This window comes from Crocodylus porosus, unplaced genomic scaffold, assembly GCF_001723895.1.
Source record: "Crocodylus porosus isolate Cpor-Errol unplaced genomic scaffold, CroPor_comp1, whole genome shotgun sequence".
Lineage (NCBI taxonomy): Eukaryota > Metazoa > Chordata > Crocodylia > Crocodylidae > Crocodylus > Crocodylus porosus.
In genome coordinates, this window is record NW_017728912.1 from 8,455,103 (window position 1) to 8,469,155 (window position 14,053).

Here is a 14,053-nt window from a genome sequence, read left to right on the forward strand (position 1 = left end):
ATAGATATAATTCCCTTAGAAGTGTACTCATTTCTTCCCATTCTCCTCTCACCCCATTGCTTTCAAGTAGATTTAGTGGCATCCTCTTCTTTCTTGTCCTCAGTGCAAATGGTCTCCATTAGCTGTCTGCTCTGTCAGAATACCCTGAAAGTTTCAGAAGGCAATTTTTCATTTAAATTACATATCTCCAAATTTATATCAATGCCAAGGAAATAGAATAGTAAAGGGTGGCTTTTTTCTCATGGGAAGAAAGAGAAAAGTTGTGTCTTGCACCGGTTCCCCAGTGCTGCTGGAGCACATGTCTCTAGTGTACTTAAGAGAGGAGTGGATGGGCAGGGAGTGTTGTAAAGCAGCACCCCAGGTATGCTAGAGAAGTAGTATAAATATCTAAAAAGGAAAAAGACTAATGAAACTGCAACTGCTACAACATATCAGTTGTGGGGGCGGGCAGGAAAGATCTTTAGTCTCTCATTTTTCTTTCCTTAATGCAAATACCAAGATCGCTGCCATGAATTATTCCTTGACTTCCATCCTTCAGATTGCAAAAATGCATTTTTACAAGAGCTGCACCTCAGAACTTGTGGTGCTCAACACACTTGAAAATGCTTCTGGTTTTTTAGACTGTGTATTTTAAAAGAAACATGGCTGTAGAGACTCAGCCTCATGTGTTTCACACCTCATCACTGCATGGCTGATAGCAATAATGTCAGATGTATTTAAAACTGAAGGGCCTGTTTATCTCACAAGCCTATGTGCAACAGACTTTGGAGATATCTCAGGCACAGGAGACTTAAACTAGCTGATGAATACCCAGAGTAACACATTTCAGCTCAGGCTTTCAGTTACTGTCAATTGCCATAGCTCAGTTGAATCCAGCAGAGACCTGACAACTTATATCAGCAGTACCCTGAAATGGAGAAGAATGTCAGAATCAGATTCCAGATCCAAATATGCAGCCAACACCTATCAACATAACAGACCAAACCAAAACTCTAGGTTAGAATATTTTAATACAGGAAGTAAAGATGATAGGATGGCACAGAAATCAGGCTACATATCCTCATTTTCCGGTTTGGGATCTAAATCTAATCCAAACCTGAATTTTGAGGATCCTTATATTTGTAGTATGCCTTACACGTATAAAGTCTAACATTTCCAAATATGTAATCTGTTAGTTAAGTTGTTTCTGGTGGGTTCATAACCAAATGTATTCAAATGCTCAATTGCTCAGTCTTTTCAAAGCTATTTGTTTGGATGCACATATTTCATAAGCTGCATGTCTGCTTCATTTCTGTGCAAATGTTTCTATCCAATTTTTTAACAGTCAGGACAGCTCATAAGGATATCATTCATTCTTGAAAGTGCTGTTTCTCTGTTAACATGCTCTTTCTTTCCTCACGTTCAGCTGAAACATAACTGAAACAACATGTCAAAGATTTAAACTACATAACGCAGCACGCAGCAGGAGAGAGACATCATTATTTGTCACTGTGTGCATGTATGGGTCCTTTCATTCAACTGTCACAAAATAAGCACATCTTCCCTACTTTCTAAAAGCTTTCTAAAAGTGACATTTCTTGAAAAATTACCTGTCTTATACTTTGTAACAAATAACACTTATACCAAGGAGGTTCTCTTTGAAAATGTGATCAACTGGAGAGTGCACTCCATTATTTGGGAAATACCTATGCACTGAAAGCCATACAAGCACTGGAATGAAGCTCTGTAAATATGATGGAATACATTTTAGCAAACAATAAGGTAAATGGCATGGGAAAATATCTACTGGGCAGGAGAGGGCAAATATATGCTCTATCTAGAAAGTTACTGAAGCAGGATATCAACACATTTAGGTCTGGATCCAAGGATCAACACATCTATTTAGCTTTGTGCACTGTGAGCAGTCCCATTGAAGTCCGTGGGACTACTCATTGTTTATAAAGCTAAGTATGTGCATAAATTTTGTTTTGTTTTTGCAGGCTTGGGGACTTAAGGGATGAAATGTCCTTAGTTTCACCTCCTGAATAGATCAGTAACATAAATGCTGTAATGTGCAGGCACTGTTATTACTGTCAGTGATTAATCTGCTTAAGAAGAATTCTTACTTTGTCCGACTGTTCCTACCATTTCTACTTTTGGGATTTGACTGACAGTTCACATTGCCTGTAACACTATAAACACTAATTTGCCAGAGGATAGATTGTTCACAACATGTTTAATACAGTCTAAGCACTTTTTCTTTCCCTAGTGCCTATTCATTTAGATGTCTAGAGATTCAGTCTCACAATATTATCAGCAGCTGCATTTATTACCCACATGCATAAACTCTGTGTAAGTGAAGATGTTTGAACTAACACATTTCTTAGACTAAGGACATTTGAAATGTCACAGAGAGTTAGTCAAATTGCTAAACTGCAAGCATTAACAAGTAACAATGACATAAGTTCCTAAACCAACCCTGCCTCAGGCAATTAGTTTGAATTCCTTTCTTTCTCTGTCCCTTGCTGCCCTAATTGTCTTTAACTGGCGGTGTTTATATAAACAGCATATATTTCTTTACCTACCTATATTGTACTGTAAACACTAACAAAAGGCTGCTACTTTCACAGTTTTCAAAGGAAACCTATATATCAGAAATTTCTCTTTTTTCTATTGTATTGCACTGATGTCTTCAGCAGAGTTTGATTTTTTTATCAGTAAGGAGCAGTGATATAGTTTCCTCTTTAACTGGCCATTCTTTAGATCTGGGGGTGGAGGGGAATAGCTGTACAGTAGAATCTATTGAGTCAAGTGTTTTATGAATGTTTGGCCTTGTTTCCTAAATAATGCCTCTCATGAGCTCAAATGAATAAAGCAAGACGCTGTGAGTGTTTGTTTATATGTGCATACATTTCCTATTCACTGTACTACTACATCTGGAGTGTTTTTGTCCTTGCTTTATGGTTTTTATGGGATAAGTTCCCCTTTTTACGTGCATAAAAGTCTGCACTAATATTTTGTTAACAGGGTCCTAAAAGATTAAAAAGGAAGAGCTTTTCTATAAGATCAAATGAAGTTTCAAACTACACAGTTTTTTTCATGGAGCAATGTACTATAATCTTCTGTAACTGAACAATCTGTTCTTATTTTAAATCCAGTTAAAACTTACTTTAAATCCAGTGAAGGGTTTGAACTTGAACATGATCAAAAGGTTTGCAGAAGTTTTGGCTGAGGAGAGGGGAAGTGGAGGCAAAAGAAGAATGTAGCAGTAGAAATAAAAATGGACCATCACTAGTTTTCTTCAAGGTTTCCTGGAACTTTTCTTTATTTTGGCTTTGAGGGGTGAACAGAGAGCAGATGGTAGTCCAGAAGCTATGATTTGCCATTTCTTGTCTCACTCCCAAGATAGGTATCTTTCTATAAACCATAAACCTTTCCAAAAGCAAAATCAGGGTATGAACCACAGCTAACTGAAGCCAATGGGAAACTTTCCAATGATTTCAGTAAACTATAAATCAGGAATAAAGACCTAGAACAGGCCATTTGGCAAAAAGCCACTCCTGTCTCAATTCCACTGATGCATATGAAAACTCAGAGCTTTTGGTTTAATTAGGTTATTAGAAAACAATGCTTTATTATTTATTTGAAATTATTATTTTCCTCTCAGTTACCTGCACCAAAGAACTCCGCAAAATCCCTTCATTTTTCTTTATGTAATAAGTAAATCCAAACATGGCCAAGGAGTTCTTTGTTTATTTCTCATGCCATGTAGTGTCACTGTTAATCATGTTAATTGTTTCAAATCTGTCATGTTCTCTTTTGTAGTGACAAAATGTAATGTAAAATGGTTCTGTGAAATAGGTTGGGACACAACATAAACCTCATCAATTAACTCAAGGCCTTTCATTTGCATCAGAAAGCCACAAGCTGTTTGAATCATGATAAATTGGTAGGACCCACAGTGAATTTACTGTAAAGAAGGGAAGCAGAATGAAATGGAAAGAAACGTCCCAGTCAGTTTGCCATAAATAGGTTGTAAATCAAGGCTTATATTTCAGAGGTATGCATCGAGGCAAAAAAGACTGCAGAGTCCAAGGCAAAAAAATTGCTTCCTTCCCTGCCTCTGCAGGAAAAAGATGGCTTACAAAGGGAAAAGACAGGGTTTGAGAAAAGCCAGAGGGAAACTTCACAAGATGAAGAAGAGAGAAGCCAAACTCAACAATGACATATGTTTTCTAAGCCTGTGCAAGAAACACAATATCATTCCTATAGGACTGATCATCTACAATCCTCTGACTACTACACACAACTTCAAATATGCTTCACGACTATGCAGGAGAACTTCAGAAAATACTTAGAAAGAACCTCCTTCACATAGCCTACTCCAAAAGAGATCAACTCAAGAAGGAAATCAACACATGCTACAACAACTTAAAAGAGAGAAATCCAGATATCTTCCCAAACACTACACAATGTATACAAAAAGACTACGAAAGATTTTTTACAACGTCCACCCAACATAGAAGAAATGGAACCAATTACTACAAGAACAACTTTCCGAGCCACTAAACCATCAGAGAAACACCACCAATACCATAAAACATCCCAACATCATACCTGATGAAACTGAAGTAACCTGTCAACCCTCAAATATTATCAGTCTCTTCACATACTTACCAAAGCTGAAAAATCTGTCCTCTCTAAAGTCTTTAATTTCTGTCTAGAAAAATACCCTAATAAGATACTACAAAGTGGAAAACTAAAAAAAAATTTCTGAGGCTTTCATCTCAAGGAATATTTCCACAATCAAAATGAATCCACTTTCAACAACACTTCATCCTGTGATAACATTAAGGAAAGGATTAATACCAGAAAACCCATCAGACTGGACACCTCACAGTGGATGAAATTCAAAGCTCAACCACTATATTGACTGCTTCAGGGAAAGAACGAACAATGAAATAATCAACAACAAACAACACCATAACAACATCTCCCTCTCAGAGAAAAATGCCATAGAATCTCTAAGATCCAACCATGAAATAGTAATAAAACCAGCAGATAAAGGAGGAGCTATAGTTACCCTTAATTGTGAAGACTAACTAAAAGACGCCAACAGCTAACTCTCTGACACCACCTACTATGAAAAACTAGAGGAAGATCCAACTCCCCTTTTCACCTTAAAACTCAAACCCACCATCACATCATTTCCATCTAAATTACAAGAAAAAATACAAATTTGATTCCACCTCCCCCCCCAGTCCAGGGACTTTTTACATGTGCCCTAAAATCCACAAACAAGGAAACCCCGGCAGACCTACAATATCCAACTGTGGAAACCTAACTGAGGAAGTATCAGGTTTCATTGTCACCCAAAGACAGAGTTTTGGACAAAGACAAAGTTTTGTCCAAGACACAACAGAGTGTCTACAAAAACTTAAAAAACATAAACCACCTTCCTGGCAATACCCTCCTAGCAACCATGGATGTTACCATCTTACATACCAACATCTCATACCAGGATGGCATCCAAGCCTGCCTTACATATCTGCAAGAGTAAGATTACAACTCAGTACAGACCTTAAGATATTACTGAACTTATACATTTCATCCTCACACAACAACTTCAGTTTCAATAACCAACACTTCTTCCAGACCATGGGCACAGGTATGGGCACCTAAATGGCCCAACAATATGCTAACTTTTTCATGGATCACTTGGAAGAAAGCTTCTTTAAGAACTGCACCATCAAATCCATGCTATACCTAAGATATATAGGTGACATCTTTGTCGTTTGGACTGAAAACCTGCAATCTCTGATTTCCATCACAAATTCAATAACCAACACCCTTCCATCATATTATCTCTTGAATACTCCAGCACTAATATTTCCTTTTTAGACATTATGATCAATATCCAGAATGGTAATATACAAACCGCCATATACAAGAAACCCACAGAACAACATACATATCTGCACAGAACCAGCAATCACCCTGTATATACCAAGAAAGCTGTAAAATACAGTCATGCCCTCCAATACCACCACATGTGCATTGAGGAGAATACTCACAATCTTCACCTTGCAAATCTCAAAAGGGCTTTCACCCAACAAGAACACTTCTCCAGAGAGATAGATCATACTTTTGAAAGAGCCACCGAGATACCATGTGAAGAATTGCTGCGGTACAAAAAGAAAATCCCCACAAATTGCATACCATTAGTATGACATACCATCCTTCACTTGAACCTATATGGAAAATCCTCAAACAATTACAACCCTTACTAGAAGAAGACCCAACTCTTTAAGAGAGGTTTCCAGAACCACCCATCCTAGCCTTTAAACAAGTACCAAACCTTGCCAACCTCATCACCAAAAGCAAACTTCCTATGGCCCAAAGCACACCAAATGGATCCAGACAATGCTGGGACAAACAATATAAAATCTGCCAAAACATCTCCACCAGCCCCATGATAACTACACCCCACAACAGAACCATCACTGTGCCTGGATCTTACACCTGCACCTGCAGTGGACTAAATGCGCTGATGGGAAATTTGTAGGAGAAACCAAACAACTACTGTGTACCCGAATGAATGCACACCAAAATTAATCAAAGACAAAAATACCCAATTACCTGTAGGCATACATGTCTCACAAGATAACCACTCTCTCTCCAGTCTCTCAGTTCTAAACCTCAAATGGAATTTACAGAACACCTTTCATAGATGAGCCTATGAACTTTACTTCATAAACCTGCTGGGTACAAAAAATTATGGACTAAATATAGATATTGTTGGATTTATGGCATGCTATAACCTACCTCCATCTGATAACCACAAGAAACCTGTCTACATTTTACCAACTACATTTTGTCACCTTCTCCCCCTCTCACAACTACCTTTTCACACCTATTGCTGACCATTCCCATTCAATCTTATTGCCACAGGCTTGCATTTACAGACCTGCATTTTGCATTTTGTCTTCTATTTTTCTCAGGAAAGAACACAAACACCAACAGACTATCCCTATGCCTAAGAAGGGTATTTGTGCCCAAAAGTTTTGCAAAGAATAATTTTTCCAACTATTTGGTTGGTCTAATAAAAGATATCATATTTACCCAAGGAACCTTGTCTGCCAGAGGGAGATTCAACAATCTATTGTCAATTGCATTGTAAGGATTGAGAATGCAAACAGGAGTGACACAAAACAGGTTCGAGAGAGAGAGATAGAGTAGTTCAGGTGTATACTGAAAGCAAAAGAGAGTAGCAAAACTCAGCACTGCAGCAATAGGATCTACAGTGTCAATTTGACTGCAAGTATGTTAAATCCTCTGTGAGATTTGTGTTATCTCATGTTCATGATACTAAGGGACTTGATACAATCAGCAAAAAGTAGGAAATATATATCACCTGGCAAATTAAATATTTATGCTCAGCAGTATTTGTTCCTACTGAACAGGGTAGTTCCATGGATGGATTATGATTGGCTGTAGCAGAGAAGTGTGGTTAAAGCAACAGATCAGGGCTCAGGACACTTGTCTTTAGTTTCTAATCCTGCTGCAGACTCTCTGGGTGATTGTGGACCAAGCATTTAGGGCATTACCTTGCTACACTTATTCTGTTATCTGTCTCCCAGAGAAATCAGTAGGGAAGTTCACAGGGTGAGGTACAACTCCATGTGAATGAGAGCAGCAGAGAATGACACTGTATTCTTTGCCTTGCTTGTTCATCAGCAAGATGAGGATAATAACTATTCCCTTTCTGTCATGGGTGCCTTGGGGTCACAGAATCTGCAGTAGAAAGGTGGATAAAAAAACTACTGTAAAGTGGATAGAAAACTTGAGCATCAAGCTCAGATGGTAATAATCATAGAATCATAGAATCAATGAGTCGGAAAGGACCTAGACAGATCATCTAGTCCAACCCCCTGCCATGGGCAGGAAGGAGCACTGGGGGTTGCAGGGTTCATAAGACCCCAGCCAGGTGCCTATCCAGTCTCCTCTTGAAAAATCAATGGCTCAATGTCTAGTTGGCAGCCAGTATCAAGTTGAGTGGTCCTCGTGTTAGTCCTGGGGCTGGTTTTGTTCCATGTCTTCATCAATGACCTGGAAGATGACATAGAATGCACCCTCAGCAAGTTTGCAGATGACACCAAGCTGGGAGGAGTAGTAGATATGCTGGGGGTAGGGCTAGGATTCAGAGTGACATAGACAAATTGGAGGATAGGGCCAAAAGAAATCTCATGGGGCGCATCTAGATGTGTGTGGATGTTTGTTTCCCCAGGCACTTTCCATCACAGCTATTTGTCTTTGGGGAATGCCCATGCCACAAGTGCTTTGGTGCATGGCAAGTTACCCCCGGGGCAGTAGAGGAGGCTGGGGACAGTGTAGCAGAGCACTAAGATGTTCCTGCTTCTTTAAGGTTGAAGCAGCCTAGCCCACAGAGCTCCACAGCTGCAGGTTGTGGGAGTAATACCTGTAGGAGTCACATGACTGGAAGGAGGCAGGGCTTTGGGATATAAAAGCTCAGGGCTGGAGATAGCAGGACACTATCTCTCTGGCAACTGCCAGAGGAGGAGCTTTTGCAGATGAAGACTGAGCCCTAGAGCCAAAGGGCACAGATACGAGGGTGTAGAGAGTAGAGCTAGCAAGGTGGACACACAAGGGTGTAGAGTCCAATGTCAGGAGGACACAGAAGTGATAGAAAGTAGTAACACCTGCAAGGCTTGAGACATGATAAGGGAAGGTTGGACTTGTGTGTAAACCCTAGACATCGGGATATTAAATGGGCAGCTTCTCACCTAGAAATAACCTATTCATTACATCAGAGACATGGTAGATGAGATAGGTGGCAGGTGATTGGGCTGGTGTGATGACCAGACTTGAGATACAAGCCTGTTATAGCTGGCACTGTGCTGGCCCCAGCAGCCTTATCCCGGGTCCTGGGGACCTCCCAGGGCAGCAGCTGCAGTGATCCTATTGGGCAGAGCCTGGTTGGCAGCTGCAGATGGCTTTGGGCAGCCCAGCTGTGTTTTTTAGCAGTGTGTGCTGCTTAAATTCCACCCCCACCACCAGTTTTTTGGGGGGGTATTTGGCCGCTGGATATCCAGGGATCAAAAAATCTGTGGGAAAAATAACTGGAGCAGTGCATGCACGGGCAGTCCATCCTTGCAGCGTGGAGCACACCAGACTGTGTGGTATGTGGTGCTGCAAATATGTTTGCTGTGCCACATACCGCATGATTCACTTGTCTGGATGCACCTATAAGGTTCAACAAGGAGAAGTTCAAAGTCAGAACAATTCCATGCACCAGTACAGGCTAGGGGCTGACTGCCTGGGAAGCAGTTCTGCAAAAAAGGACCTGGGGGTTATAGTGGAAATAAGTTGAATTTCAGCCAACGATGTGCCTTTGTTGACAAGAAGGCTAACGACATACTGGGCTGCATTGGGAGGTATTTGCCAGTAGGTCAAGGGAAGCAATTATTCCCTCTATTGAGCACTGGTGAGGCCATATATGGAGTACTGTGTTCAGTTTTGGGGCCCCCAGTATAGAAAAGATGTGAACAAATTGGAGAGGGTCCACCAGATGGCAACAAAAATGGTGAGAGGGCTGGGGGACATGACTGATGAGGAAAGAATGAGGGAACTGGGCTTATTTAGTCTAAAGAAGAGGGGACTGAGAGGGATTTAATAGAAGCCTTCAACTACATGAAGCAGGGTTCAAAAGAGTATGGAGCTAGACTGTTTTCAGTGTTGGCATCTAACAGAACAAGGAGCAATGGTCTCAAGTTGCAGCAAGGGAAGTTTAGGTTAGCCATTAGGAAGAATTTGTTACTAGGAGGTAGTAAAACACTGGAGCAGGTTAACCAGAGAGGTAGTGGAATCTCCATCCTTGGAGTTTTTAAGACCCGGCTAGACAAAGCTTTGATGTATTTGAGGATGATTCTACTTTGAGCAGGGGATTGGACTGGATGACCTCCTGAGGTCCCTTCCAACCTTAATTTTGTATGATTTTATGATTATATAAAAGAACCATGTAAATATGTTCATAGAGAAAGAGAGATTAGATACAAAGGGATAGAAGTGCACAGACCAATCCCTCCTATTGGTTTTGGTGCCAAAAAGTCCGCCTTAAGTACCGTTTTCCTCAACCCAGTCTTGAACATAGATAAAGCCCAATGTTCCTTTAATGCTTGTCTGGCTCCATCTGCCCCTAACTATTTAAAACCCTTTGAGATTACAACCAGAAGTATTGATGTACACCATGCCAAAAATGTATCACATTTGTGGTTGTATATATTAAACAAAAAGAAAGGTGGATCTCTTGTGGGACCCTTTTGGAAACAATACCTTAGTTCTTATGGCCTGAGATAAGTGAGAAAAAGTTCAGCTCTGTGGAATGGGATTGGAGTTGTCATAGACATTAGGGCTGGAAGGGACCTCATAAGATAATTGGGTCCAGCCCCCTGCCCAAACGGCAGGAAGTCAGCTAGGGTCCAAGGATCCCAGAAAGATAAGCATCCAAATGTTTCTTAAAAGTGTCTAGAGTATGTGCTTGTACCACCTCTGGAGGGAGTCTATTCCAGGCCCTGGAGGCTCGAACAGTAAAGAAGTTTTTCCTTATGTCCTTGCATAATGATCTTGCAGGTGTTTGTGACTGCTGGACCTTGTCATCCCTTGGGGTGCTCTTGTGAACAGGCATTCCTCAGATCCTGATGTACACCTCTTATGTACTTATAGGTTGCCACCAAGTCACCCTGAGTCTGCACTTCTACAGGATGAAGAATCCCATGGCTTTCAGCCTCTCTTCATAAGGCCTGCTCTCTTGCCGTCTGATCATGTGCGTGGCTCTCCTCTGGACTCTTTCAACCTTCTCCACATCCTTCCTGAATTGTGGAGCCCAGAACTGGATGCAGTACTCCAGCTGTGGCCTCACCAAAGCCAAGTACAGTAGGAGGATGACATCTTGGATCTTGCTTGAGATGCATCGGTAGATGTAAGCCAGAGTTTTGTTTCCTTTGCCAGCTGTGGTATCATATTGGTGGCTCATGTTCATCTTTTGGTCAGTCATGACCCCCAAGTCTCTTTTGGTCGTAGTGCTAGCGAGTGTAGTATTGCTGAGTGATGTGGGTTCTCCACCCCCACACACTCAAGGTGTACTACCTTGCATTTCTCTGTATTGAATGCCATCAGGTTTTCATCCACCCACCTTGCAAGCCTATAGAGGTTGGCCCGGATCACTAACCTATCCTCAAGTATGGATGCTCTTCCCCAAAGTTTGGTGTCATCAGCGAACTTAGACAGTCCGCTTCTGACTCCAGAGTCCAGATTGTTTATGAAGACATTAAAGAGGTCTGAGAACAGAGCCTTGGGGGACACCACTGGACACTGAGTGCCATGTTGATTCAGTTCCATCAAGTACCATTCCCTGGGTCCGACCTTGGAGCGAGTTCCCCAGCCATCAGACTGTAATGTAGTTAAGGCTGCAGTTTCCTAATTTTTCCATGAGGACATCATAGGATACCAGACCAAAGGCTTTTGAAAAGTCCAAATATATGCATGGTGAAGTGGGACTCCCTGACTAGCCACAGTGCTAGTTTTCCCCCACTTGCCTTTGGGCACACCCCTCCACCTGACTCTCCTGAATGTCCCCCCTTGTTGTTAATTAATTAAGGCGGGAGGCTGCCCATTCTTGCCCTGATGCCAGGGGGCACTATCTGCAGCTCCATGCCTCCCCTACACTGCAACACAAGCCTCGCAGATAGCATCCAGATGGCACAGTGCTCCTGGCTTACTGCTGGACCAAGCTTAGGCCTCGTTGTCAGACTCCAGACACACTTACATTCATACTGCCCTCCTCTCACAAGGGCCTCTCACACTCCTCCCCCTCTCACAGGGTCTCTTTCACGCATCGACAACTTATGCTACCTTGCTCCCTCTTGGAGTGGGCCCCTTAGGCCATAGGCTTAGCTAGTTCGTACCTTGGGTGGAAGACATACTGTCTTTTGGGCCTGTCACATGACCCTCACTGGGGTAGTGGCCAGCCAATTACCTGACTGGGTCTAAGCTTGCTCTGGCCCATTCTGGGGGCAGCTCTTTCTATATAAACATCCTGGGCTCTCAGCCCTCTGGTTTCTGCCCCCCTTCACTGGGGCTCAACACTGCCCCCTCACTGGGGCTACCCCCTCACTGGTGCTCTGCATCTCCCACTGCCCCCCTTCACCAGGGCTGCACATCTCCACCCCATCACTGGGGCCATCCCCTCACTGGGGTCCTCATTTCTGCCCCCTCACTGGGTCTCCACACCACTCCCTCGCTGGGGCAGCCCCCTTGCTAGGGCTACTCATCTCTTCCCCCCTTACTGGGGCTCCACACCAACCCCTCACTTGTGGCTCCACACTGCCCCCTCACTTGTGGCCACGGGGCTTCCCTCTGTGGTGGGCTCAGGTGGACATAGCCGTGCCTGGCCCCCACTACCACCGATGTTACCACACCCACCCAAAGATGAGGGATAGGGTTAAGGTGCCCCTACCCACCTTTCACTGGCATGATAACTGGTCTGGCATTTCCTGGGGGCTCCCGTGTCACTGAGAGCCCCACCAGGCCACTCCCAGCAGGGTGCAATTTTAGATCATGCCCAGGACCAGAAACCTCCAAACCATCCCCTACAGCTCCTGCCCTTACCTCCAGGATGATACAGTGAACTGCCCTGTTTATATGGATGGCCAGAGATCTAAAATGGCCACCGCAATCAAGCACCTGCTGGCTGCTTGGCTCCACTCTTGAAGTGGCAGGCACCAACAGTGCCCTGCCACACACCTTCTCCCTTAAAATAGTTCCTGGGGGAGGTTTCCCCTGCTGCTCCTCCAAAACAGGCTCTCCTTGGAGCCTGTGACAGCCCTCAAGTGCCACCACACATGTCCCCCCTTAGAATGACATTCATGGGGCTTCACTTGGCTGCCTTCCATGCTGTCTTTGTCCCAGCCTACTGCAGCCCCTGCCACGTGGCGAGCACCCCAAAAGGTGCTTTGCCACAATATGATATCAACTCTTTTGTCTAGGTGATACATCACCTGGTCATAGAAGGAAATGAGATCGGTCAAGCAAGATGTACCCACAACAAACCTATGCTGGCTATCCCTCAGAATGTTACCTTCTGTTAGCCTGTCAAAAATAGTTTCTTTGATAATTTTTTCCAATAACTCTCCAGGTATTGAAGTCAAACTGATTGGCTTGTAGTTTCCTGGATCTTCTTTCCTCCCTTTCTTGAAGATAGGCACCACATTGGTCCTCTTCCAATCTTCAGGTACTTCACCCAAGTACCACGAGTTCTTGAATATCCTTGCCAGTGGCTGTGCTATAATGTCTGCCAGTTCCGTTAGCACTCTTGGGTGCAATCTATCTGGACCAGTTGATTTGTGTGTGTCCAGCCTCTCAAGGTGCTCCCTCACAAGATCTACACCAATGGTGGACATATATTCACCCTCACCCTGGTCATCCCGCATCATGTTAAGCAGGGTGGTTCCTTTAGGCTGGTGAAAAACCAATGCAAAGTAATCATTAAGCAGACTGGCTTTTTCCTGGTTGTCAGTTATCAGCTGCCCTGATTGGTTTAGCAGAGGTCCAATGTTGCCCTTGTTTTTCTTCTGATTCCCCACATATCTAAAGAAGGACTTTTTAGTGTCCTTGATTTGTGTAGCCAGCTTGAGTTCAGTTGCAGCCTTGGCTTTCCTAGTTTGCTTCCTACAGGCGTGGACCAGTGCAGAATACTCCTCCTTAGTGGTGCTTCCTGTCTTCCATCCTTTATAATTCTCTCTTTTTAGACATAGGAGGTCCATGAGTTTCCTGTTGAGTCAAGGAGGTTGCTGAGCCCTTTTACTGCCTTTCCTATGGGTTGGGATGGACTTCCCTTGTGCTTCTAGGATCACATCCTTAAGGAACAACCACTCATGAACTCCCCTCCCTATAAAATCATGGCCTCTCAGGGCCTTGAAAAAAGCCTCCTAAGCTTATGGAAGTCAGCTTTCCTAAAGTCAAGGACTACTGCATTTCTGGCTGAGTTGCCAGTTTT